Source organism: Trachurus trachurus (assembly GCF_905171665.1).
Source record: "Trachurus trachurus genome assembly, chromosome: 19".
Taxonomy (NCBI): domain Eukaryota; kingdom Metazoa; phylum Chordata; class Actinopteri; order Carangiformes; family Carangidae; genus Trachurus; species Trachurus trachurus.
Window position 1 is genome coordinate 5,553,120 of NC_139913.1, and position 26,906 is coordinate 5,580,025.

The window sequence follows — 26,906 nt, forward strand, 5'->3', positions numbered from 1 at the left end:
AGCTACTCTACACGTAACATCAACAAGAAAACTAAAATTGCAGATCGTCCTTTCAATGACTGATCGCCGATCGGCACAAGCCTATTCAGGATGATGGATGATAGAATAAAATCTAGTGGAAAAAAACAAAAAAACATTGAATGTCACGCGATCGACACTCACTACCTTTGCGATCTACAGGTCGATAGCGATCGACTTAATGAGCACCCTGCTCTAGTGTTTCCTCACTTCAGATTGTTGAGTTTATAACGTTCCCTCAGTGTTTTGAATTCTTCAATGTTTTTCTATCTGCATGAGTACGTGTGTGAGTGTGTGTGTGGGGGGTTGGATGATATCTTTTGCTGTCTATTGTTTTACTATGTAAAGCACTTTGGGCTGATCTAAAAGTGCTGTACTGTATAAATAAAGTTTGATTGATTGTAGTTTGATATAGAATCTGCCATCAGATGTAAATCTGTGCATGCTGTGCTTTTTTTTTTTTTTCTTTTAGATAGAGATTGATGGTGTTTGTCTCCACACCACAGCTTCAGCTGCAGGAGAGAGGAAATCACAGAATCTCTATCTCTTTCCTAATGTCTCCGCTCTGAAAGACTGAATAGTTTTGTGTGGAAGATAACGTGCCCACACACACACACACACACACACATACACATACACACGAGTTCTGGTCTTGTGATACATCCTGCGGTGAGAAACAACAGCGCAGCCTCACCGATGGGTCAGAGAATGATTTTGAGGTTCAGCAGATGGCCACAGCAGATTAAGGTGCTGTATGGGCCCTATGGCCAGGTTGGTTTTAAACGCATTAAAGAATACAAGTTGTTTCTCCATCACATGTTCACATCCTGAACGTAAAAAGGGGGGTGGAAAAAACGTGAGCTGATGTTATCCCAGGCTTGTAATGGATTATTGCATTATCCTGACTGCACTGTGCATAAAATGACTTTTACTGCATATCATGTTTGTGATTATGCACAGAGAGGCAAGGCAAGGCAAGGCAATTTTATTTGTATAGCCCGTTTTTACAAACAGTTTGTCTCAAAGGGCTTTACATGGCATCGTAACAACATCCTCTGTCCTTAGACCCTCACACGTTGTGTTGGAGCGCAGCCTTTTATAGTGTTAACATGCTGAGCCAGTCACTTAAAGAAATAGATACCATGATGGTAAACACGTGTTGTCAGCAGAGAGACGGGAGGAGGAACATGCTGCCGTAGCAACTTTAAGGCTACAAAGAATCCAAGATGGTGACATGAACATCTGCTTCATGTGCACAGCTGCAGTTAGGAAGATTTGAGCGGGGACATATTTTTCGTGCGAATAACGAGTAGTTTTTTAGTTTAGTAGATTTAAGGCATGACATGGAGCCGAAGAACCACCCGATGCAAAACGAAACTTCGGTTTGTAATTGTTGTATATTTGCGTCGCCACCAGTATGAATGGTTTGGATGTGAAATATTTCCCGCCGAATATTTCCCAATTTCATCACGTCCCCGGTGTGAAAGGGCCTTCAGCCAGGCTAACCATGTCCTCACTCTTGCCCTGTTATTAACAGAGTTGTTCCAGCACTTTGTCAGCAGATAAACTATCAACTAGGGATGCTACTAACGATTATTTTCATTATGGATTAATCTGTCGATTATGAAAACGATTAATCGATAGTTGTTTGGTCAATAAAATGTTGAAAAATGTCAGTGTGTCCCAAACCACAAGATGATGTCCTCAGATGTCTTGTTTTGTCCACAAACCAAAGAGATACTCAGTTTATCGTCATAAAGGAACAAAGAAACCAGAAATATTCACATTTAAGAAGCAAAAAATCTGAGAATTTTGACTTTTTTTCTTAAAAAACTTCTGGAACCGATTATTCTATTATCAAAATAGTTGACAATTCATTTGATAATTGATTATTGTTTGAGTCATCGATTAATTGTTGCGGCTCTACTATCAACAAAGTGTTTTTCTGCCTTGAGGAAAATTCAAAAGAAGGAAGTAAATGACTATAAAGCACCAGTCAACCTTTTCTAAAGAATAATCAGTTGACAGCGTCACTGACTGTCCCATGACAGCAGAGTCCACTGCTCTCTATAACAATCGAGATTGTAGGAATGTGAAGAACTAAATGAAGGCGGCGCTTCTTCCTACAATGAGATTTATGCTGATTCTCTACATTAAAGCTGATGATGATGCATGGTTCACCCTTGTTATGTGACTGTACCTATAAATTCAGGCTGATGGGGTATTTATAAGAGCTGTGTGGCTCCGTCTGCTCCGGCTGCACGGTTCCTGTGTGTGATCGTTGGTTGAAAAGCATCGTTTTAATTGCCGTCTGTTCAATCCATCAAATCCAGAATAACAAACTTCACCTTCTGTGTTTTCGTGCCAGAGCTGTATCATCACACTCTGTGAATTATTGTTCCCCCCTTTCTCTCCTTTTGACAGAACACGTCTGACAAATTGCTACGCCCGTCCTGCAGATGAAAATATCGCAGGCCGACCACCACGACCACGACAACGCTGCTTAATCTTCACAACAGAAATAAAACGCTTGTAAAAAATGACAGGGTCTCTGAACGGGGGGGAAGACTGAAGCCATTGTTAATCTTTTTAGACAAATCTGACATTGTGGGACGGAGCCGCTCATGTTGTTAACGTCAAGCTATTTCAAAATAAAAGCATATATTGAAGGGAAAATAATACCATTCAGTTTGTTCCTCCAATTACACTTTTAGCATGATTTTCCCCCCGTACCTTATAATTTGTGACCGCCAGGACTTAAGAGCTGCTGTTTTAGGCAATGAAAACAAACTCAGAGCAAAGCAGAAAATAAAAATAAACAGAACTCCTCCTCTGTGAGGATTTTGTCTTTGCTGAAGGACGTCGTAGTCCAACAGGCATTTTCACTAAACGATTCATCAATAAAGAGAATAATCAGCCCTCATTTCTTTACAGCGAAAGGGGAATAAACCAGAATGTTGCCTCCCTGCTGTGTGTGTGTGTGTGTAGCTGTGTGTGTGTAGTGTTTAATGCTGCGTGGACTCTGCCTACAACTGGGACTTTCACACACTAGTGGGCTGAGTGCTCTCCACGCCGGAGGACGACCTCAGAACAGGAAGTGTTGCCGGCCCCGTTGACACTTTGCCAAACCACCCACTGACTCTCATCCATGCGTTTGCATATTATGCAAATCAACCAAGAGTTACTGAGATATAAATCAGAGCACATGCTCATCCAGCTCTGCACCCCACACACACACACATACATTTACACTACTCACAAAAAGTTAGGGATGTTTGGCTTTTGGATTAAATTTCAGAATGCACCGAAAATTCACTATAACCTTTACAGCTGAACTTAATTTAACCTTCTCTAAACTTTTGAATGTACATGTCCAGTTGTTCAGTGTTTCAGTCCTTATTGAATAACATGCTGTTCTCTAACAAGCTGATTAACCACAAATATCACAAGCACCGTCTACTAAATGTTCTGGTTCAATGACAGTTTGTATACAGTCCTCTTCTCTCTGCCTCTCCTCTCCACCATGACATCATGAGACCAAAATTGATCAAGTTATTGAGACATTGAGATGTTTGTTGTGCTATAGCCACTGTTGATAGCTTTTGTTTGGAATAAAGAAATGAGCATTGCATCCTTCTACTTAAAAGGCCTGATAGATGATGATAGAATATCACTGTAGCATGAACTTCTTATAGAGATATTCTTGTCAAATATCCCTAGTGTATATATATATATGACCCCAGGTTTCCATCAGCTGATGCTCCTGTCTGGACGTCCTTTCAGGGAATAAACTGAATTTCCTTTATTTTGACTTTGTTACAGATGAGTGCAGCATGTATCCCATTAAAGCTCATTCCAGCTCTAATCCAATTCATTGTTCCTCCACGGCTCTGTGTGTGTAGAATAACTCATTTACACACACAGGATTAATCCACTGTGCTTTTTTACTTTCATACCAACCGGCTGGTTTGCATAGTTTGAAAGCTTAGCTGTTACATGGACTTCACTTACACACACACACACATAATCACACACACACACACACACTCTGCTGTAACCGAGCCAATGTGCAGATTGATCAGCTGGGCTGTGTCCAAATTAAAGCCCGTCCTCTGCAGACATGCCAAGCATAATAACTCTCTCCTCTCTCCCTCTCTCCTCAGCCAGGAAAAGTGGGGAGGAATGAAAAAAAAAGAAAAAAAACAGCACACACATAAGAGAAGGAGAAAAAGAGGTGCGATTGGATAATGTCTTGACACCCATCGCAGCAGAAGGAATGCCTGGCTCTCAGATGTCTGACCCATTTTCTGCTCCCGCTCTCTCCCTCTCTCCTCTTTTCTCTGCGATTTCCTTCCTTCCTCTAATCTACGCTAGAAAAGAAGTATGACTCAGATTCACTGCTGCTGCTGCTGCTGCTGCTGCTGCGACTTGTGTGTTTCTATGAAAAGCAGCGCCACTGCACTCCAGCCTACACACTACAACAACAACACACACACATACACCTACATATGCCAACCTGATCCGCAGCATGGCACCGCAATAAACAGAAGGAGAAGAGAAAACGCACACACGCCTGAGCTGGAAACTGCTTTATATTCTGTGTGTGGGCTTTTCTTCTTTTTTTTTTTAATACGGGAATGTGTGTGTTTGTGTTTGTGTGTGTGCGCATGTACTGTACGTGTTCATCAGGACGAATAATGAGAAGCCTGTGTTCCAACAGAGACAATTCAATAATCAATTACCCAGTGGCTGGAAACACACTGGTGCTCGTCGCTAATAATAAAATCTGATGGTACGACTGTTGTTTGATGCAAAGACACACAAAAAAAAAAAAGAAAAAAAATTATTACATTTCTGGAGAATCAAATGGAGCCACATTAGGGCGAATGATGGATACATGAATGTGTAATTACATATAATCATCTGGAGACGTTTCCCCACCGCGGCATATTAGCATTTTCACATCACATAATAATCTGAGGCTTTCTAAAAATGAACGTATGCGGTGCAGAGTGTGGCACTTTAACCACATCACTGCAGGTTGATATTAAAGGGGCAGTCCAGGCAAATTATAACATGTGTGATGGGGTGACAGGGATGATGTTTTTCACTTTTAATGCTTGCATCTTAAAATATCTCGTTTAATTTAACAGCAGTATCGATAGCGGGGGAGAAAAAAAAAGCTGTGCATTGAAATCAAAGTGGATTCACACAGAAGAGTGTTGTCATCTATCACCATAGTGTGTGTGCATGTGTTGTCAGGTTTAATTGTGCGTGGCTCATTGTGAAGCTAATGAAAACTAAAAGAGTCGTAATCGTGTAGTTTTTAACCCTGGATGATTGAGAGATGTCCTTGGTTACCGTGGTAACTGCAAATGCGGAGTCAATAGCGCAGGTAGCTGGGACTCCTTCAAAATAAGAGACATTTTTCTCGGGACAATCTTCAGGATCACAACGTTAACGACAAACACAGATTAGACGTATAATGACCCGACGCTACGGCTCCTGAGAAAAGAGGCTTTCTTCTCCAGGCAGGAGAAGTGAAAACGAAAGGAAAGGAAAAACCAGAGGCTACCGGGAAGGTGGGGAATTAAATCAGGAACATATGGCACGCTTCAGGAAGTGATCAACAGGAATGTTGGGAAATGCATAATTTGGGCAACAGCTCCTTTAAGTGAAGGTCGGGTACAGTAGCTGCTGCTGCTGAGTTTGTTTTAGTGACAGTCTGTGGAAAAACAAGAGGAGGGATCAGTGCAGGCAGAGGGGAGAGGAGACCAGGGGTCGCCTTCGGTCAAATAAACCTCCACCACCCCCACCTCCATCCTCCCTCCTACCCTCCTGTGTCAGATAAGGGTCTACAGACACACTCGTGCCTAGTACGTTACACACACACACACACACACACACACACAGAGAAACGGGACTACCAAGAGGAAGCAATGGACTGCAAACAACGTTCTTTCACATGATAACCACACAACCGGGCACACACACAGAATACATTAACTCATGATCCGTTCACCATCTCTCTCTTTATGCTAATTCCTGGCTCTAATGTTATCTGTTAACAGCTCTCTGTCTCTCCCTTTCCCTCACACACACACACACACACACACACACACACACACACACACACACACATACATACATATATGAGCACAAGGTCATCCGGGTCGGCGCTGGCTGCCTTGGCACGGACGACGACTACAGATGTGAGAGTGTGGAGCAGCTCGCTCTGGGACCAGCTGGAGCCCGTCCAACCTGGACAAGGGTCAGGGCCACGGCTGTGAACACAGGCAGCATTTGGAGCCTCATCCCAGGGCCCCCGGGGGCCGAGGGCCGACACCGGCACCAGCGCCGACACCCCCTCCGTCAGTCAGTCAGTCAGTCAGTCGCCCTGGGCCTCAGTCCAGGATCCTCCTAGTGAGATTACACCGGCTGTCTCAATTAACCCTCCTGTTGTCCACTTGGGTCAAGGAAGAAAGGAACGAAGGAAGGGAAAGATGGGAGGAAGGAAGGAAGGAAGGAAGGAAGGAAGGAAGGAAGGAAGGAAGGAAGGAAGGACAATGGGAAAGATGGGAGGAAAGAAGGAAGGGAAAAGGGAAGGAAAGATAGAAGTAGGGAGGGAACAGATTGGGTCATTTGAGTGAAAAAGTAAGGAAGAAGTAAGGATGAAGGGAAGGGAGGGAGGGACAATGGATTGTGGAAAGAAGGGAGGGAAAAAGGAAGGAAAGAAAGATGGAGGGAGGGAACAGATTCGTTCAAGGAAGAAGGAAGGGAAAAGGGATTGTGGAAAGAAGGAAGGGAAAGGGGAAGTAAGGAAAGTTGGAGGTATATAGGGAACAGATCAGGTCAATTGGATCAAAAGAGGAAGAAGAAGGACGAAGGGGAGGAAGGAAGGAAGGAAGGAAGGAAGGAAGGAAGGAAGGAAGGAAGGAAGGAAGGAAGGAAGGAAGGAAGGAAGGAAGGAAGGAAGGAAGGAAGGAAGGAAGGAAGGAAGGAAGGAAGGATTGTGGAAAGAAGGAAGGATGGAGGAAGGAAACAGCTTGGGTCAATTTGACCCAGAAGGACAACAGGATTAACTGAAAAATAAATAAATAAATACCGATCTATTTGCTGCCAAACTGGACAAACAACTGTTTCTGACACAGGAAGTTGTTCCAGTCACAGTTTGTTGCTGGCAGCTCTTTGCCGCTCTCTGCTCGCCGCTCCCCGCTCGCCACCATCCCTCCCTCGCTAAACAGCTGTTGCCAGGGCGCAGCGTTAAACTCTCACTGGACTCGGTTTAGACAGAGCTGTACAAACAGGGAGCTGGCTGCATGAGCAATGAGCTCTGAGTGCCTCTGTGTATAATATCTCTATATACAACAGAGATGCACAAACACCATGTAGTGCAACATGTGTTCTGCAGCGGGCAGAGCGATAACATCTTCATCTCTTTGTGTGTGTGTGTGTGGTGGTTGTGTCATAATTCAAATACTTCCATACTTACACTAACTATTTGGAGTGTGTAAGTGCATTCACACTGACAAGTTTGGCAAAACACAGTGTACAGTGTAAGAATCCGGGTGGTTCAGTCATAAAGGTCAAAAAGTGGAGTGTAGGACGACGGACTCTTCCCAGCCTCAGTGATGGCCGTCTGGGCTACGTAGCGGAATATAATATATGTAAATCAATACATCACCAGTAGGCCAATGTTTTCCACCAGTAAGAGGAGCCGGCTGACGCGGCGGTGGCGGCGTAATCTCCACCACCTTGCATTAAACAGGTGGCCCACACCAGCAAAATAAAAGCACAACTAAGGGGTTCGTTATTGCTAAGTGAAAATACAAACCAGTCAAACCATAGATACTGTATGTTGACGGGCGACAAAAAAGAAGAAGATATTGGCAACCGATGCACAACGACCGAATTTGCGCACTACAGAAGTAAGTTTATTTATTTAGTTTATTAAAGGGATACTTCACCCAAAATCAATAATTCACCAATTTTCTACTCAGCGTCATGCCAAGGAAGGCTTCAGGACACTTGGGTCAGTACGGACGAGCAGTATGGAGGTATCTGGATGTTTCATAGTGTGTGTTTTGGACGATTCAAAAGTGAACTCTATCCACCGCCATTATATGAAAATCCGTTGCCAGCCGGACCCCCCCTGGAACTCCTAAAGCGTTTTAATGACTCTGAAAGTTCTCCAAACCCTTCCTTGGCATGACGGTGAGTAGATGATTGGTGAATTATACATTTTGGGTGAAGTAACCCTTTAGGGACAGTGTGCAATGACATTAATCATTTGCAAAAAAATGAGGAGGAGGTTGCACCAGATTTAGCGAGCTGCTAATTTCCAGACAAACACACACCACTACCTAAAATACAAAGGAGCACCTGATACAGTAAATGACATAAAACGAATAAACGATGAACAGCACAGAGACAACACAACTTCATACTGTTGTTATACTACATAACAGTGTAGTCATGGAAGTATTCAAATTGAGATACAGCTCAGGATTCACACTCACACACAAAAACACAAAGAGCCACTAGCACATGAATGGGTTCGTTCCTTGTTTGCGACACCACTCTAACCACTTCTGCTTCGGCCTGCAGACACAGGGCAGCATCACTTCCACTGAATCCATTCACAGGTCGAAGGTCACCATCATCATCATCATCACCACCACCACCTGTGTTAATAGAAGTGTCCTCACACTCTTTCTTCTTTCCTCTCTGCTGCTCTTCTCTCTTTTAGTTATATTGATTACAACTTCACAACTCTTCCACATTTGAGGAAACTCCCTCGGTTTTGAAACGCAGCGGCCGCCAGACCGAAAAAACCACATTCTGGAGCCGCCCTGTCCTTGACCTTTGACCTCTGACGGTCTAATCAGTTCATCCTCCAGATTCGTGCAGGAATGCAAAAAAAAAAAAGGGGGATGGAGGGATTCCCTTCATGTTTCATGAGGTCACCGCGACCTTTGACCTCCGTCCACGAGAATCTAATCAGTTCACAGTCAAAGTCAAATAAATGTTTTGTGCCAAAGTTGACCTGAGATATCGCGTCCATGGCAACAGGATGGACATATAGATGGACAAAAGCCTTCTTCTCTTGTTCGGATTTGATTGTCAAGTATTATCTGTTGTGTATGTGATTTGTTCTGTTTTTTAACCTGAAAACAAACTGAACTACAGTTAAAACTGAATGAAACTGACCTCAGGTGAACTCGGTCGTATTAAAAAAGAAACAGCAGCGATGGAGTCGTGTTGGTTTTTTTTTTCTTTAAAGAGGGGATTTGAACAAAAACAAAGCGGTTCGAGTGTATGAAAATGTTTGCTTTAAGACTCGTGTGTGTTTAATTTGCACTCCTCCATGTGTGGGCTCCGAGTGTGTGCGATTAAGCTCGCGTCCTTTTATCGAGGCTTGACTAAAGTTTTTAAAGCGAAAATCCACCGAGACAAAACTGACTTCACACACAAACACACACACACACACACACTAACACACACACACAACATCTTCTGATGCCAGCAGAGAGACCTGGCCCGCATCCCGAATAAACAAGAGTATCAGTTGTATGAGGCCGTGAGCTGTGCGCTGCAGCTCGCATGCATCCTCCCCGTATTTCGCTTTTGCACTAATCACAGAGCGATTGCCTCACACTTTGCCGATTGAGTTTCCTGCTATCTGGGCCAGCTATGTTGAGGGAAACATGAGCCCGTCGTCCTGTCCGCCCAACACACAGGGACGCTGCAGGGATACACACACATAGACACATAGACACACACACACACGGGCACGCATGAGCATCAACATACATAGGACACGGCCTGTCGCCACATGCCAACACATGCAAGTTTGTAAAAAATTAAGAGGCATTAGTTTCAACATCTGCAAGACTCTGAATGAACCTGGATTACACTAACTACCCCTGTGCCAGCTTGTGGTGATTGATGCAGAGGAGGAATGTGCTCAGCTGCCAGATCAGCAAGTCTCTCAATCCTCACACACACACACACACAGATACACACCAACAGCCTCAGGGCACTTGGCATTAAGTTGGTGGTGTGGACCTCCCGGCTCTCCATCCCTCTACTTGGCGAGCAGCAGATGAAACACTCTCCCTGGCTGAGGCACCTGCTGTCATTTATACTTTATGGGCCCAAAACATCCTTGGACTTTTTCCAAATGGGGGTGAAAAACAGGTAAAAACGGCGCCGACGAGGAAACCACCTGGATTCTAGTACAGGCTGAGTTACGTTAGTGCTTGTTTACGTATCTAATATTGATCCCTAACTCTTAACTCGGAGTTATTAAAGGTTTAAAGGACAATTCCGGGCAAATTCACTCAACTCGGGGCTGTATTTTCCTAACATTTTAGGTCTAAAAGAAGGAATCTGAAGATTTTCAGTTTAATTGCTCCTGTTTTGCGCTAGTTGTGTCTGTCCCCGCATCGCCACGGCAGCAATGAATGGGAGCAGATTGAAGTTCCACTGCTTAGGCTGTTTACATCCCTCAAAGCTGCAATTTTTTTCCACAGACAAACAGCGTCAGATGGCTACTCAAACATGCACCGAGAAGTTTATTTACTTCAAGCAAGTCAAGAGTTGATATTCCTGTGTTTATGACACAAACGGGAGCTTCCGACTGCGCGTGAACACACCGAGCGTGTCAACTTGGGTCTCGCGCGAGGCTTTGAATTAGATTTAGTTTTACAAACATGTCGGCTTGCTTGAAGTAAATAAACTTCTCAGTGCATTAAAATCTTCAGATTCCTTCTTTTAGACCTAAAATGTCAGGAAAATACAGCCCTGAGTTGAATTTGCCCAGAATTGTCCTTTAATCACAGAGCTCGGGAGCTGCACGACAGCTCTTTTGAGAAAAATGAGGATGTAATTATGTTTGATTTTTTTCCCTCCTCTTTGTTTTTAAGGGCGGGCTGCCAGATACTCCTTTTATTCTGTGTTTGATTATTTGATAGTTTCACACCCAAGGCTGAACAAACTTCCCTTTGAACGAGCCAACACACACACACACACAAACACACACACACACACCTTCCTTTCACATGAATCATAGCCTCAACACATTAAAAGAATCATGCCAACACAGGAATCCTAATGACTAAAACAAATGCAACGACTCGTATGAAAAGAAAAAGCCCGGGCTCTTGGAGTCACACGCCCTGCTTTCAATAACAGTTTATAAAACACAGTTTATCTCACGCAGGTTTATTTTGCGCTTAAGCGGCTTTAGCTAAGAAAACCACTCATCGTATCATTATTTAACTTAGTCAATCATCATCATTTTCCAGATTGAAAACACATTTATTTTTTTATACAGTCACAAAATATTGAAAACGACCATTTTAACCAAAAAAATGTTCACTTAACTCGAAACAGAGATGATCTGGGTTCAAAAAAACTTTAAAACCTCCCCTACCATCTTTCCTTTACATAGATTACTTAAACATTTACACATAGTAAAAGCAAAAAAAAAAAAAAAAGGTTAATCACAACGATGATCACTGATTAATTATCTTTTCTTTTTAAGATCATGCTTTAATCACCGCCTGAGAACTGGGACAGTCTTGAATGACAAGAATGCCAGTGTGTGTGTGTGTGTGTGTGTGTTGGCAGGAACTGGAGATAATAATCAAGAGTCAATGAGCGGATGACAAAAACAGAGACACTCATCAAAAGTGTCTCTGGCATCACCGTGCCAACAAACTGTCAGAAAGGTGACTCACTGTGTTTCCTGTTACAGACGTGCCCCTCCACAACACAACAGCCACCTGCAGCTGTCATATAATGGCAGGCAATTTCCGCCGCTATCATTGGTCGATCACAAACACACACACAAACACACACATACACATACACACACATACACAAACACACACATACACACAGAGAAAGAAAAGGCACCTGGCTGCACTGACCTGACTCAGCCAGAGTCTTGACTTCACTCTGAATCTGAAAATCACCGACACCAGTTACAGATGTGATGACAGAGAAAGAAAAAAAAGTTTCCCCAAACAGAGGAGCTGTGGTTTGGTCGGTGACGGTGTTGGTGACGGGGGGGGGTCACCACCAGTCACACTTCAAAGATGTCCAACTAAACTCTGCAGTGACCTTTAACCTCACAGGACGACAGTCATAACACAAACCAAGGTCTGATTCCTCAACACGTCACACACACACAAACACACTCATACACAAACACACGTGTTGCCCCACAGAGTGTGACCCAGGTCTGCTGTGAAACCAGACATGTGACCACTGCAATCTGGGGCGTTCTTCATCTGAGGACGAAACCAGTTTAAAGGGACTGCGAGAAGTTCCGGAAAGCGACATGTTTTCACACTACATTTCCCATGAGCCTCCACGCACACTGTGAAATTCTTGGACCGACACAAGACGGACGAAAGTGAAAACATTTTCGAAGAATGTTTTTTATTAATCAAGAATGAAAGTCGGAGGTTGGAAGACGGATGGAAACTAGCACTAGCTGCTACAATCCGGCACATTTACATGTTTTTATATGTCCATTAATGTGCATTGTCCCATCCAAATAAACCAAAAAAAAAAAAAAAAAAAAGACGATCAGATACCGTCGTAGTTCAGACCATAAACGATGCCAACTAGCGATCCAGCGGTGTTATTCCCATGACCCGCCGGGCAGCGTCCGGGAAACTGAAACTAGGCAATGCTGGGCGAGTCAACCACTAAATAATAATATCAAAATAACTATAAAGACAAAACGATATATTTATCGGAAATGGACCCATTAATAAGTGTAGATTCATCCACATTAATATGAGACTTTATATTTTATAACCAAAAGCAAACTCCTCGGGGTCTCTTTAAATTAACAGGAGAGCGGTATACAGCTAATTGTAAATAGAAGAAGACATGATAATGAAATGATTGCAATATCTTTAGAGGATTTGGAATAAAGCATAAATTTAAAAAAAAGATAATTCATCTTTAACTTGGTTTAATTGTTGTTGTCTTGTGTCAAACATGAGCTCATGTCGGTGCAAATACAAAGTCTGTCACTATAATTGTGCAAGACTACAACAAGACCTGACATGAGCTGTTTACTATATTATCACATGTAGACTAATATATCAATACCAGTAGTTGTGCAACACCGCAGCGTAAATATATCACACAAAGACGTACGTAGCTGCAGCTAAACTCGACGTTCAGAGTAGTTGAAACGGCTAAAAATAAAGAGATAATGCAAAAGTTCATGCTCTTTAAATAGAGCATGTACTTTGTAGATAAAAACTTTGATGTTTTGATGTTTGTTGAACTTGATGTGCACAAGAAAATAACTTAACCACACCTGAGTGAATTACTGCTGCATCCCACAGCTCCTCTGCACCGCCACACTGACCCTGATGAGAAGCTACGACCGTCCATAGTTTTTACTTTTTGGTCCTGTAAGGATCGTGGCTAAAACTATACTGTACTGTAGGTGTCTGGCAGAAGACGTGGCCTTGACTCCGACCCCAATAAAATCTAGAGAATAAAAAAAAATTACAGTGATGGAGAGGAGGAGTTCTTGTAGACGCTTGCCAAACCGTCAGGCGCTCTCTGGGACAGGTCCATCCAAATTCCCTCCAGCGTGACAGATTACAAAACAGGGAGCAGTAAAAACCTCCTGCAGCACAGGCAGATATTTATCCAGCTCCAGATTCCAGCAAAAGGAGCAGAAAAAGTCTTAAACTCCCCAAAAAAACACAAAGAAAAAAGCAAGGGAAAAGCATTAGAGTCACTCTGATGAGATTTTAACAAAGGTCAAACTATTCTGCACTCATGTGTTTTTCTTTTCCCTCCAGTAATAAAATAGTGACCCATATACAGTACATGCTGCAGGAACGCAGCGGCCATAGTGGGACTTGGGCTGGAGCCAAAATCCTAATTGTGGGGTTTTATAAGCATCTCTTTGCTCAGAGTTATTCATTACCTCAGCAGATAATATGGCGGCACATGGAAAAATTCCAAGTGGTAGCGGCGGTGGAACAGATTCATTCTCCGGCCTCTTATCGCACGCGTTTTAACACTATTGACTTAATGGTGGGAGCCGTGGACCGTGCTTCCCTCCGCCCACAGGGAGGTGGCTGATTGTGCTGAAATCATTTGTCTATTTACACTCAGGCAAATATGCAATAATCTACCGACGTGCTGCAGCTGGAAGGATCAGAGCAGCTCCTCATTAAAGGTTCATTTCCACCTTCTGTCTTCAATATTTAAAGGGATAGTTCAACATTTTGGCAAATTGACCCATTGCCATTATCGCTATAGTCTTAGCAGTAGGTTTGTTACTTTTATTAGTCAGTGCAAGCTATTTTTAGAATGGCGGAGCAGAGCCGTGAGCTGCTCAGAGCTACGCTACAGAGGCTAATGGGATTTCTTGGTTTCCCTCATCAAACTCATCAGATACACAATCCAACAACTCCAAAACGCTCTGGTGGACAAGTTGTGACCTGCACATTCACCACACTATGAGATAATAACTAATAATAATAATAATAATAATATATAATATAATAATATTATAATAATAATAAATAATAAAGTCGTTGAGTCGTTTTAGAAGTAGTCTCTGAATTTACCTCTAAAACAATTCTGTCTCTTAACGTTCTGTTATTATCTCATAGCGTGGTGAATGTGCAGGTCACAACTTGTCCACCAGAGCGTTTTGGAGTTGTTGGATTGTGTATTTGATGAGTTTGAGGAGGGAAACCAAGAAATCCCATTAGCCTCCGTAGCATAGCTCTGCTCCGCCGTTCTAAAAATAACTTGCACCGACCTTTAAAGGTAACAAACCTAATGCTATGACCATAGGGATTATGGCAATGGGCCAATTTGCCTAAATATTGAACTATCCCTTTAAAGTGAATAACTCTTGGTTTTTGGTGCTGGACACTTTTGATAAGTACTAGTGGATGAAACGATTAATAAATCGGTTCTATCAGAAATGAGTCAACAGATGAAATAATAATGGAAACAGCCTGTGTATGAACCCGCAGGTGTTTTATAAATCCAGGAATTCAATAGTGCATCTGCCAAAATAAGAACACTTATCTGTTCAGAGTTTAAAAAAAAAAAAAAAAAAAGGTTGTGATTATTTCTTGTTATTTTTGTTTTCAATTCCCACACACAGAAGCAGCCACTCGTAATCACACATTAATTCCTCTCAGGAGCTCTGACTGACTATAAACTGATTATCTTCTGCCCCGGGGCCACACAGACTGAATTTGTTATTGCCAGTTTAATCTACTGTTTTATCTACTGTCTTTTATTGTCTTCCCATGCGCCTTTGCTTTAATATGCAGTTTCAATTTTTTGTTGTTGTTTTGTGTCTCTAAAGCCCCACCTCTTGCATGAAAAGTGCTCTATAAATAAAGTTTATTATGATTATCGTTATAATCCCACGCAGCAGAGGGACTCCCCCCCCTCTATACGCTGCGGTGCTTCAGTGTTTATGACAGGATGGAAGAGAGTTGTCACTTTATTGTCCTGGGAACTGCGTGTTTAACATGTCTGCAAATGTGTTGTGACGAGTACATGCTGCTGTATATTCTGGAGGTGGCTCTCACAGGGAGGGGAGGGGAGGAGAGGAGGGAGAAGAGAGGAGGGAGGCTCTTCACAGCGCCAGTAAACGTGGGACACAGACTCCTCCTCGTAAAAAGTGCTCCGCTGCCTTCGCCCTGGCAAAAATAAACCTCGCGAGCCTCCGTGCCAAGTATTCCCGTTGATGAGGAGCCAGTTGTGAGTGAGTGAGTGGCCCCAGTTGTGCCCGGGGCCGAGCCAAGCTGACTGACTGGTGTTAATAAGAGAGAAGTGCAGCCGTGTAAGAGAGAGAGAAAAAAAAGAAAAAACAGCTCGGTTAAAGGCCGTTTTTACAAGTTTATTATTTTCCCTGATGATCTGGAAGCTGATGAAGCGCGGGGCCGGGTCACAGAAGAGACACAGAAGGAGAGAGAGAAACCACCGCTCAATAGAAACAAGGAGAAAAAACTAAATCAAACACAATACGAGTAGAAAAAAAAACACACACACACAACACTGAGAACAAGCCACAAACTCGGAGAGGCTGCCTGACAACTGATGTCATCTGTCTGCAACTGTGTGTGTCTCTGTGTGTGTGTTGTGTGTGTTGGGGGTGGGCGGGGGCGGAGGGGGTTGTTACAGTATCTCGAGGGCAGCAGGACCCCCAGCGGTCTGTGTGTGGACACCGGTTGGTGCCGAGCAGCACGCTGATAATCTCTTGTCGTGTTCGCCATGACGACATGCTTATCAGCAGCGGAGCAGCGGAGTGCAACACAAACACACAACACAAACAGACACACAACACACAGACACACACACACACAGAGGAAAGTTAGCCTCATTCTTCTCAGCTAATGAGGTTTGGACTCGGCCGGTGAGGACACACTCATTACTCCGTGTGCCAGATACGAGAGCAGGAAGCGGCGCGGCGAGGACAGAGGATGCACCGCATTTATTATTCTTCCTGATTTACAGTGTGGTCCAAATGTCTGACAGCACTTTTTTTTTGTTTAATTTGCCCCCCCACTCCCCCTCCCCTCCACTGTGTATAGATATCAGCAGACTTGACCTACTTTGTAAAGACACAAATAACTGGAGCTTAATAGACTTCATATGACTGTGCATATGGTCAAGAATCTGAGAGCTGAACAATGAGTCCATTAGTTGACATATAGTCATGACACACACACACACACACACACACACACACACACACACACACACAGATACACACACACAGATACAGCATATAGCATATAGCGCTTCAGCTGGATATATGACATATGGTTAGTGCTGTTTTCACATTGTGGTCGTTCTACTGCAGAGGTGGTTTTGAGGACTGAGGCAGGTGTTTATGCATCAGTGTGTGGTGAGATATACAATGAACCAGCATACACACACACACACACACGCACACACACACACAAATCTACAGGTTTGTAGCCAAGATCAAAACAAAGCTCGAGTTTGATCTGAATCATGAGGAACAGTGACTTTAAAACGTGTTGAGGTGTTAATGAACTACACTATCATATAGGGCTGCCCCAAATAGTCGACCAAGCACTGGTCGACCAGAAAAACATTAGCCAACCAAAATTTCATTGGTTGATTGGTCGCAGGAAAAAAAACTAAACATTTGGAGCCGTGTCTTGTCAAAATTAAGTCAAAATCAATATGACTGAACTGTATATGAAAGGCTATAGGGCTTTTAATTTGAAGGACCAGATAGGGAAGTCGTGACACAAACTCGTTGTCAGTTTTTTTATGTCTAGTCGACTAATCACCATAAATGACGACTACCGGTCGACCAAGAAAATCTTTGGTCGGGGGCAGCCCTACTATCAAACACTACAAATTAGTTTATTTTGCAGTAATCCCTGATTAATTAGACCTTATCCCACTTATCTCATGGCTACCAACGAGTCCTGCTGATCATGTCTAATGTTAGAATTAAAAAATTAGGAGAAGAAAATGTTAAAAAACACGAAAATGTTGCAGCTGAACAACCAAATAATCTGAAATACTGAAACAAATGAAGCTGTGAAGTGGACAAAATAAAAAATAAAAAACATATCTGGAGGCAGAATCCAGATACAGTGAACAGGACACCTGACGATGTGTAAAAACCAACTTGTGTCTCTTGTCGACAAACCTGTGCAGCGGTGACTGACTGTCGTCTTTGTTTACCTCTGACCCCGTTTGGCATTTCTGTCATTTCTGTTTCTGTCACTTGCAGCAACAGGCTGTACGCGCTGTACACGCTGTACATTTCCCATCATAACTGAGCAACTAGAACAAGAGGAGGTCTGTGAGCGCTGGACGTCTGTGGATCAAGCTGCTGCCAAGCTCCTCTACAACCTCCCCGAACTTCCCTCTCTCACGCCCTGGACACTGGTAATTAGTACAGAAAACCTACGATGCACAGGCAAAAAAACAGACCACAGACATGTGATGCTGGGGTCGTCATCCGAGACATTGCTTCACATCGATTTCCCTCAAACATTTCCATTCACCATGCTTCCATCATAAAGACGGTTTGTTGATGTGATGCGGCTGGAAACGTCCCACCGCCACGAAGTCTAAGCAGCTCAGTTTTGGTGCAAAAACCCGTGATGATGAGATGACATGTCGCGGTCGACTGCGTCCGCCCCGGCTGAATACATCCTCTGACCCGGGCTCCACGTCTGGGGCATATGGGTGCTATAATCTAATTAGTCATAGGCGAAAACACATACAACATGGTAAAGCGCCGTGGGGCCCGGCTTCTGAAGGGATGAGCAACAGTCAATTGAGGTCAAAGCCGATGTAAAGGCGGAGGAATAACAGCCACGTCCTGCTATTGTAAATTAGGATGTATATATATATATTTTTTTTTTTTTTCACAGAGGAGGAGGAGGAGGAGGAGGAAGAGGCTTCAGACGCACTTACAACCTCGTCTTGAGGTATTAAGACTGACAAATGGGACGAAGAGTGTGCGGCGCTGCCATGTCAGAGGCTCCGTTCACACGTTTAGTTTCAGCCCAACGCAGCAGCAACGTCTGAGGAATTTCCCCCCGAATCACCCCGTGAGGAACAAAAAGGGGGGGAAACGGGAGGGGAGGCGACCCCGGAGCTTCAGGAATAGCTCTTGACATATTGGCCTACCCAGCATGCCCTCTGCCTCTCTAGACAGCTCTGACATCATTATACAACAGACACAGACCAGGACATCAGCTGCACAGCCGAGGTTATATAAGTGAACGCTCTAATGTTTCTAAGCATTCTGCTGCTGCTGCTGCTGCTGCTGCTGCTGCTGCTGCCCCACTAAGGGAAGTGGGATGGGAGTAGGCTGAGGTGAGGGGGGAGGGGGAGGGTGAGGAGGAGGAGGAGGAGAAGGAAAAGGAGCAAGGAGGCCAGGAAGAAAGACAGACAGAAACAGGGTCACAAAAAGAGAGAGGCCCGCTGGGGTGCTGGCTGCTCGCTGCAGGGAAAGACTGAAGAAGGTCACCTCTGGCCCCCTAAAGGAGCCCCAACCCAGAAGAGAAGAGGAGAAGAGATCTCATGTACAACGCCGTTACATCACTCCAGCAGCTCCACAGCCAACACTTCCCCAGTTGCTTTACTCCATATGGAAAAACATATCTGCAATAAGCACTGATGGTGTCTGAGAAAACATGAGTTATAGTGTAGTTTCTGCTGCTGCTGCTGCTCTGGTCATGTGCCTCTGGTTACGTACGGGGGGGTTTCACCCTCCAGTCTGCATCAGCCACACACACACGGTGCGTTTAAAGCCGGATCTTGGATGTTGAAAATGTTTATACTCGAACGGTGGGTTTGTCCTGAGCTAATGATCAACCCGCTGGAGAGAACACAGCGATTTAAACCCAGGGATAATCATTAATGAAGAGTGGGCACCTGGTGCCATACCCACTGATCTGACGTTAATTATCTTCATTCTAGCCTGTTTTTGTCAACGTGTTCTGCACATTTATATATAACAACAACAGCAGAGACACTTATTAACACTATAAAACTTACAGACACCTCTGCGCCGGAGGATTCTACATTAAACGTGTTATCGAAGGCAGTTTACAGATGTGTTGTCTCTGTTCCTGTGCAAAAGTTTTTGAAGGAACATCAGTCCAAAGTGTTTCAAATCTCCACCAGTTACTATGCTGATCAGTAAATCTATACCCTGCCTTTTAAAATAAGCTCCAGCGTGCCGGAGGAAGGAAATGCTTGTGTTGCCAGCTTGATGGATTCGGCGGCGAGAGCATGCAGCTTTTACACTGTCACTTTCTATCAGCGTCCTGCAAGACACTATGGTGTGGAAATGAACGTGACTAAGAATCCAGACCCTGAGTGGAGTGGGTTACATTGACTGATTTAATTATTACAGCACTGTGATGTGGCGATGACGGCTTTTCACACACAAATGCACGATCCAAACTGTCACTATTGCAGTGGTGAGCCACCGTGCTCAATCATGCACCAGGATTATAATCCCTGAGGATTTCTCACATGGTCTGAGTCAATGATTAAGTGTCAGTCAGTCGGGGCTATGGGACGTCGGCCTCTATTATTATTATTAATATTATTACTACACTGTTACATGGCAACATGTATCATACGAGTTCCTCCACAATCAGCTCATTCATGTCGGCTCCACTCCCTGGGCAATGCTGCTGCTCTTTGGGCATCTGTGGTAATTTAATCTCCAGCCCTGACAGTTTTAATGCAGCGCACATTGTTCCCACAGCAGAACGCCCTGCTCACATATTGGCAGTTTGATACACATCAGATGGCGATCATGTGGGCTGCACTGGGCATCCGTCCTGTTACTGTACAGTCAGTGGAGCGACCGACCGACCAAACCACGAGGCAAAAAAAAGGTGGACGAATAAATAAATAAATAAAACATAAATACACTCTCCATACAGATGTGTGAGGCGACAGTGTTTACAAACATTCATAAGGTGAGCAGATGAATGTTTTCTTTAGTTTTTCCTTGCCTTCCTTATAGTGCCTCACTTGGATACATGCAACTGTTATGACTATTAGGTTATTGGCAATAATACTGGAACATTAATGCCAGCACATCTGTAAAAGTCAACTTGTGCAACATTAGAAGGAGAAAAGTGAATTGAGGACAACGAGCAGCTCAAAGCACTGACAGCTCTCTATAGGAGTATTATAGGTGTACTGTATCCAGAGATCCTTATCGATTAGCTATCTGCCTCAGTGTGTGTGTGTGTGTGAGAGAGAGTGTGTGTAGGCTATGTGCACGCGTGCATGCATGAGTGGACCATGCGCGCGCCAGAGTGCAGCAGGCATAAATCCAAGTTCGGGGCCTGTGTGCAGCGGCACAGTGCGAGCATAATACAGCAAAAAAAAAGAAAAGAAAGAAAAGAAAAGAAAAAAGAGGCACCATGACTCCTGTACAGTACTGTAACATCCGGCACTGTTATTAGCATTCACATGACAACAACCGCGGGGATCCTCCAGCAGCAGCAGCGGGACCGAGCGGCCGCGCTGCCCGGGAGAGGAGCGCTCTCCCCCGGCTACAGTAGAGCCGAGCGCTCCCTCCCTTCCCTCATCTGTCAAACCAACCAGCGCCGGCTACTGGAGCTAGCACCGCCAAACAACTGCACAACTGCATGCACACACCACATACACACATTACACTACACACTCCATGCTGAAGCCCCATACATAACGACACTTACCGTCGGTTGACTTGCCCCCCACCACCCCACGCGGTCTGGACTGGACGCCAGGCTCCGGTTGGATATTTTAGGGCATTAGGGCGGAAATGAAGCGGGAGAAAGTCAGCGGGAGCTCCCTCCTCCTCCTCCGCCTGCAGCACCAAGTGGAAGCGGCGGCGGCGGCGGTGCTGGATGGCTACAGTCCTACTCCTTCCCCCCTCCTCCTGCTCTGCTGCTGCTGCTGCTTCTCTCTCTCCCCAGCCCGGTCCTCCGCTCGTACCGTCAAATGCTCTCCGCTGCTCAGCTCCCACGGCTCCCCTTGTCCCGCTTCCTTCCTGCTCGAAGCGCTGCTTGCTGCTTGTGGGCTGAAAATGGTGCGTTTGTTTTTTTTTCTTCTTTTCTCCCCCTTCTCGCTGCCGCCGTCCACGAGCGGCTGGCTGGATGGGTCGCAACGACACGGGGGGAAAGAACCAAAAAAGAAATACTACACGGTCGCTCCTCCTCCCTCCGCTTATGTACAGTACAGTACGGGGAGCGCTCGGCTGTGTAACCACTTATTAAAACTATCTACCGCTCTCTACAGGACCACCACTGTAAAGCACAAACTCCACACACATACACACACTCACACATACACGTACACACACAAACACATGTCAGGACGCCGAGATGTGAAATGCGGAACAGCCTCCTCCGCCTCGACTCGCCTCTGCTGCCCTTATTTATTGACTCCATCATCTCCCCCTCCTCCTCCTCCTCCTCCCACCCAGGAGGTGACATTAGTCCACCTTGTGTGAGGTGGAAAGGACTGGTGAGTCTCCACACAGTCTACAAGTGTCAATACTACAACATTATCACCTCATATTGACAATAATTGCCCAATTAATCAGTTAATTTAAGCATATATTATTATTTATCAACCAAATGTGAGGACAAGGGCTCAAACTTGTGATTATTTTTCACCAATTCATGTTCAAAAATACACGAAGAGCCTCGTAAAATAAGATAAGATGATAAAATCAGATATTCTTGTTGTATTGTAGCAGCAGACATCAATGAAAGCAATAAAGAGCAAATCATGGATACAAAGCAATAAAAAAGCAATATTTGTTTAAAAAAAAAGAATAAATAAAATAAAAATATGAACTGTCTAGTGATTAGATGACATCAAATATTCAGTTTATAGTCACATACAAGAGAATAAACCAGAAAATCCTCTCACTCAAGAGGCTGGAAAAAGCAAATACCACTGTCATTTTTTGTATAATCAATAATTGAAATTAATCTATTATAGGAGTATTGAGGTGGAGTAGCTATAAGACAAAGTCATGTTAATCTGTGGCTTTGAGGAGCGACGGTTGCTAGGAAACTTATTTCTCTCGACCTGGAAGTCGACCACTCCACCTGATTTATGCATCGGCTGCAGGAGACGGTGTCCATCATACAAACACAGAGAACGTGTTTGGTAAATAAACCCGTCGCACAGGAGAGACTGAATACATTCAAAAGCATCTGAGGGACTTCCAGGGACTCGTGAATGGATGCATTCATGCTACGCTGCTCACCCACTTGTCATTGTGAAAACATTTCAAGGAGGTTATTTGTTATTTAGTAAAGTCTGGCAGCTTCATTCATCATGTTTCTTTATCTTTCAATATATGTTATGGCTGTTAGGGTTAAAACATTGCACTCACATGTGGGAAAGTTTCACATTTTGTTCCATAAACGCCTCCAACTGTTAATCACTTACCAAAGCCGTTGAAGGTTGATTTCATGACAATCGATCAGATGTTCCAGCAGCTTTGAAGACGTCACCTTGAGGTTTAAAAACCCGTAGGTTTGACATTTTGTCTGACTCAAGCAAACAAACAGACTGATCGATAATGAAAATAATAATCAGCTGCCGTCCTTCAACCTCCAGTACAGTACGGTAGGTGAACCACTCAGAGGGAAGATGGACCTTTGATCTCCTACAATTACACAATGAATTCTAACAGTTGTCATCGTTTTTTTCAGTCACGGTGGCCCTGAGAGCCCAAATGTGCTGCAAATTCAGAAAACATCTTCTTCAGTTTGAAAACACGCACAGCTAAATAAAAAAAAAACTCACAACACATAGAGTTTCCAGGGTGCATCCAGTTCTCTGTACGTCATTTAGTTATCTGGATGGTTGGACAGATGGACAGACAGACATAGATAATCTTCCTCCTCATCATTACATCTGAATTCCACTTTAAGGCAGGAGATAATAAACCCCCTCCATTCACTTTGATCAAAATAACAGCTGGAAAAAAAGTCGCTTTTCTTTCCTTCTTTTTCTTCACTTCGACAAAATTACCATAATTGCTTCAAATAGAGCGCACGCTGACATCACCATCCTGAAAGCATCGAGGATACTGATGTCAACATATGGCAAAGTGAATAAGCCTTTTTATATATGAATATACAGTATATAAGGAATATGAATTCAATGCCATCACATCTCTCTAATAGTGAACTTCGATTTAAAATCCATCACGCAGACAGGGTTTAAAGATGAAGATGGCTTGAGCTATGATTTCAAAGGTCCCCCCCCCTCCCACTGTGCAGAAACTGAGTGAATGCATGCTGTTGACTGCAGACCCCAAACAGCCGCTCAGATATTTCTGTCTGACTGATCTCGCATATGACATTTACATTTTGCGGGTTTTTAAACAGCAGAAGTGGGAGAGAGAGATCTTGTGGTGGAGAATAAAGGTTTATTTTAAGCGCAAATGCCACTACGGCGTACGAATAAAGGATTCCTGCGTATTCTCTGAACAACTCATCGATGTGTGTAGGTACGATGGTCTGTGTGAGCGTATAAAACACCTTGATGTAGGAAGTTGCTGCTTGATCGGTCTTTACTATCGAAACAAAGCAGATCTTCCACTTTCACTGAGCCTGATGAGAGGAAATGACACATTGAGGAGCATCACAGAGTTAGCGCTGCGTTTGATCCCCTTAGCTTCTGCCACCTCGTTGCGTGCGTGCATGTGTGTGTGTGCATGATTTACGGGGGTTTGCATCTGGTACAGAGTGCAAATGTTATCTGTTTCCGTTGCTGTGACAACTCTGAAGGATACCAATTACAGAGGGGTACCAATTATCAGATTCCCCACCGCCTTTCAGATTGCAGGAATACATTACAGACCTGCGGGGGGAGATTTCAGGACAGATTCGGAACAGACGGGAGGGACCGCATTTCCCAGCATGCTCGTGTGACTCAGCTAACACTACAGTGATACAGCTGAAAATGTGTCTGTTAATTATTCTACATCCAGACCCCTAAAGCTACTCTATAGTGTTAGGTAACAACGACTGGAAACAGAATGATTACAATATGGTTAAATTACAGGTCTACCTCATCATATACACATTAAAGGCTTATTGATTACTGCAGTGATTCCTCCTGTCCATAATGAGTTTGAGTCCCATTAAACTACAAAATCCATACAGTGATTCTAATGAGGCTTCAGCCAAATCAGAGGAGTGTCTGCTCAGTATGAAATTCTTTCCTCCTGTTTTCTTTCTTCATATGTCCTTAAAGCAGTGTTTTTCAACCTTGGGGTCGGGACCCCACGTGGGGTCGCCTGGAATTCAAATGGGGTCGCCTGAAATGTCTAGTAATTGATAAAAAAGAAAAATTACTGATAAAAATATTCTTTTAAAGGGATAGTTCACCCAAAATTCAAATTTGTGAATGGTGCTCACTTTTCTTCGTCCAAAAAGACACACCAAAAAACATCCAAATACTCCATGCTGCTCATCTGTAATGTCCCTCTTGTATTGAAGCCCTGACATGAGAAATTGTTGAAGTCTATATTTTAAGCTTGTTTGTAGAGGAAGCTCCCAGTGTCTCAGTTCACTGCTCTTCCTGTGTCCCGGCGGAACAATTTCTCATGTCGGGGCTTCAATACAAGAGGGACATTACAGACGAGCACTATGGAGGTATTTGGATGTTTTTTGGTGTGTCTTTTTGGATGAAGAAAAGTGAGCACCATTCACAACCATTACTGCTGCGTGGACCCCGCCGTAACTCCGAGAAGGCACGGAGGACTCTGAAGAAAAGAAATTTGAATTTTGGGTGAACTATCCCTTTAACTAATTATTATTCTTTTTTAAATTATGATTAAAAACACCACACACAATCTTAAACAACTGTATTCTATACTTTCACTTTCTCGAATATAAATTGAGTTCAAATAAAATGCAGCATATCTGAGCTGAAGCAAGATTGACGGCCACGATCACATGACTGCCTGATTGTCAAAATGGGGTCACGAGCCAAAAAAGGTTGGGAACCACTGAATTAAAGTTACACGTGGACGACATCAACACCAATAAAAGGACACCTGCATGAAAATATGTCAATCCATCCTAAAGCTGTTGAGATATTTCACTCTGAAGCACCAAAGTCAGAGGAATACGTCATTTGGAAGATGTGTGCCAATCCATCCAGTTATTAGCTGCACATTTCAGTCTGAATCAAAGAGATGAGCCAATCCTCTGTCACTGGTGGCAAAACATCTAACTAAGATTCAAGGTCGAATATCAAAAAAATAAAAACGTCACAGATCAGTCCAACTCCAACCTCCGGTGTCTAATTAAGCGTATTAATTATACACCCTATCTTTACTTTTGGCTCTAAACTTCACTCTACTTCCTGTCCTGTACTGGCTGCACAGTCGTCCTCCAAGTGCTGGTTATTCCTACAGAGGGACCGGACTGTGAAGCAGCCGGAGAACGTTTGGATGAACACGTGAACGAGTGAAAGGACGCACAGATGGATAACAGCCCCGTCTATACGAACCCACTCCCAGCACAGACTGCACACAAACATAGATGTAGCATCTGGGACCTCTGAGGCTTTCATGTGGGTTTATGGTTCAGAGCCATTACTGAAGCCACGCAATCCAAATGTGGTCAAAGGGGGGAAACTGCCACAGCTCGATGTGTGTGTGCAGTGTTTTCTGCAGAGTGTCACAGTCCTGTCATGTCTTGATTTGCTCCCACTTGTCACAGCTTGCAGACACAGACTTGGATAGGTGCTGCAGAAGCTACAATTACTAAATGAATTTATATTGTACAATCCTGTATAACAAAACAGCAAATATTCTGTATCAGTTTTGTTCTTTAGCACACTACTGTGTGTATAAATGTAAATATACTTTAAAAAATCTCAGTGTTTCTGAGCCTCTGGCACGAGAAGCATAAATAAACTGCTGCTTATTGCCGAGGTTATAAATAAATTAAATGAGCACACTCACACATATAGATTCACACATAAAAAGCTTGAAAGCTTAATGTTGTTACTAGTCATGTCCACTTTTAGTTCCCATAAAATAATTTAAACTGCTTCAGTTTGTACATACAAAGGCAAACTTGGCATTCGCAGCTTTAACCCTAACCCTCATGTTTTCATTGTATCTCCAGGGCTGGACTTGACACTATGAATGTTGTTGAGGATTTACTTCCATTTGGAGGCTTCAGGGTTTATGATTGGATTAAAACAGTTGAAACACAGTCCATGTGTGTGTGTGTTGGACTGGATCAAGCCCGTGGATTTCCTCCAGCTCTCATTCTGTAGTAGCGTTGCAGTGCCCAGGACTTTGCCCATTAGCG

General features: G+C 43.7%; 1 long non-coding RNA gene across 1 annotated transcript in view; it reads right to left on the minus strand.

Annotated features, from left to right (window-relative positions):
* Positions 1-21,453, minus strand: part of LOC311002981 — a 117,098-nt gene extending 95,645 nt beyond the window's left edge. Inside the window, exon 1 of the long non-coding RNA XR_014596258.1 lies at positions 21,285-21,453. This is a non-coding gene — a long non-coding RNA (uncharacterized lncRNA). The remainder of the gene's footprint in view (positions 1-21,284) is intronic.
* Positions 21,454-26,906: the final 5,453 nt, after the last annotated feature.